Raw genomic sequence first — 2,500 nt, forward strand, 5'->3', positions numbered from 1 at the left:
GGGCCCCCATCGGCCCCCCGGGTGGTGCCGGGGTCGGGGGGCATGATTCTGGGGCGCCCCGGAGCCAAGTAGGCGCCTGGAGGAAAGCGAAAAAAAACTTTAACTTTTTTTGACCACCAGGGGTGGGGGGGTCTCGTGCCCCATCGGGTGCCCGCCCCGAGTGCCTCTCATGGCGGATACGTTTTCACCCGCGAGCGGGAGACACATGTGGTGCACATGGTTCATTGGGCTTGTGTGGTATGGGCAAAACCACTGTAAAGTCATACTGCCATTGACTTCCATTCATTTTCCCAGGATGACTTATATACTCTATGGTAGCTGTCTGGTGGACTGGGGGTCGCGACAATGTTACGCTTGTAAATCAGAAGCTGGGAAATGCATTGGGAAGCTGGGAAAACCGTTTTTCGAGCTCATTTTCGGTTCCGCCGAACGGATTTTGATCAAAATAGGCTCATTCGAAAGGTATTAACCGGGGGCACACGGAAAACCGGGACTTATAACGCGCACGTGCGCGTGCGCGAAACCGGAAGCGAAAGAAAACTTCAAACGGAGCTACAACCGTGAACGGAGCTGAAACCGGCGAAAAATTTCAACGCACGCCGTCGCGCCCCACTCCAACTTAAATAACAAAACTGTCCCTATCGAAATCGGTTGGATAAAACGGAAACGGGAAGCGAAAGAAAACGTTAAACGTCTACACCGAAATGGCCATAGTCAGTTCCAATGAAAAAACAACTCTCACGTGTGTGCCCCACTCTAAAGCAGTGTATAAAACTATCCCCAGCGAAATCAGAGCTACACAACGAAAACGGGAAGCCAAACAAAACTTTAAACAGAGCTACCGAATTGGATATCATCAATCCTGGGAAAATAACCACACACACCGCTGCCCCCCGTGCCAACTTGAATTTAGAAACCGTCCCCAGCGAAATCCCACGTTCGGGCGCAAAACTGCACGTTTGGAGCCACATTTTGTCTGAAGCTGGAAACCTGCATTCAAAGCTGGGAAAAGGTGCTCATTGACAGGCATCTCCACTTCGGGACCTCGTAGCACCTTCACCCGGGTGGCGTTGGAAAGGTCTGGGCGAGGGGGACACGGGGAGGTCAGGCTCGCCACGCGCACGCGCTTCCCCGCGAAACGGGAGCCCAAACAAAACTTTAAACGGACCCACCGAATTGGGGATCATCAATCCTGGGAAAATAACCACACACACCGCTGCCCCCCGTGCCAACTTGAATTTAGAAACCGTCCCCAGCGAAATCCCACGTTCGGGCGCAAAACTGCACGTTTGGAGCCACATTTTGTCTGAAGCTGGAAACCTGCATTCAAAGCTGGGAAAAGGTGCTCATTGACAGGCATCTCCACTTCGGGACCTCGTAGCACCTTCACCCGGGTGGCGTTGGAAAGGTCTGGGCGAGGGGGACACGGGGAGGTCAGGCTCGCCACGCGCACGCGCTTCCCCGCGAAACGGGAGCCCAAACAAAACTTTAAACGGACCCACCGAGCTGGGGATCATCAATCCTGGGAAAATAACCGCGCACACCGCTGCCCCCCGTGCCAACTTGAATTTAGAAACCGTCCCCAGCGAAATCCCACGTTCGGGCGAATAACTGTGAATTTTAAGCCCCCGTTTCTCTCAAGCTGGAAACGTGCATTCAAAGCTGGGAACAAGGGCTTCATGTACAGGCATCCCCACTTAGGAACCTCGTAGCACCTTCACCCAGGGCTCGTTGGATAGGTATGCCCGAGGGGAACACGGGCACATCGAGACCCGCGGCCGCACGCGCATTTCCCCGACGCTGCGAGCGAAACAACATTTCAAACACGCCTACCGAAATGGGGACACTTTTTTCGGGGAAAATAACCGCACACACCGCTGCCCCTTGCCCTCACTTGAAGAACAAAACCATCCCCAGCAAAATCACACTTTCGGGCGCCAAACGGTGCATTTCACACCCACAAAATACTCAACAAGTCAAACACACTCTCACACTGCAAAATTTGGGAGCCCCGGGGAACAACACTACACTCTTGGCCTCCCCGGGGAACAGCACTCCCAGGGCGGCAAGCACACCTCCGGGGAGGACCCCCCTGCACTACCTGATCACCGTGGGGCCCTGTGCACCCACTCTTAAGCACCCCCCCTGTGTTAAAACCAAAATAACCCCACTTTAAGAAGTACGTGCCCCTGGGCATCCCCTGCTTACAGTGCCCGTGCCCCTGGGCATCCCCTGTTTACAGTGCCCGTGCCCCTGGGCATCCTCCCATTGACTCCCACTCAAAATGGACTTAGGTTTTGGACGCTAAAGTGCCTGTGATGCAGTGCCCCTGGGCATCCTCCCATTGACTCCCACTCAAAATGGACTTAGGTTTTGGAGGCTAAAGTGCCTGTGATGCAGTGCCCCTGGGCATCCTCCCATTGACTCCCACTCAAATTGGACTTAGGTTTTGGAGGCTAAAGTGCCAGTGATGCAGTGCCCCTGGGAGTCCTCCCATTGA

The sequence above is a fragment of the Osmerus eperlanus genome, unplaced genomic scaffold (assembly GCF_963692335.1).
Source record: "Osmerus eperlanus unplaced genomic scaffold, fOsmEpe2.1 SCAFFOLD_184, whole genome shotgun sequence".
Classification (NCBI taxonomy): domain Eukaryota; kingdom Metazoa; phylum Chordata; class Actinopteri; order Osmeriformes; family Osmeridae; genus Osmerus; species Osmerus eperlanus.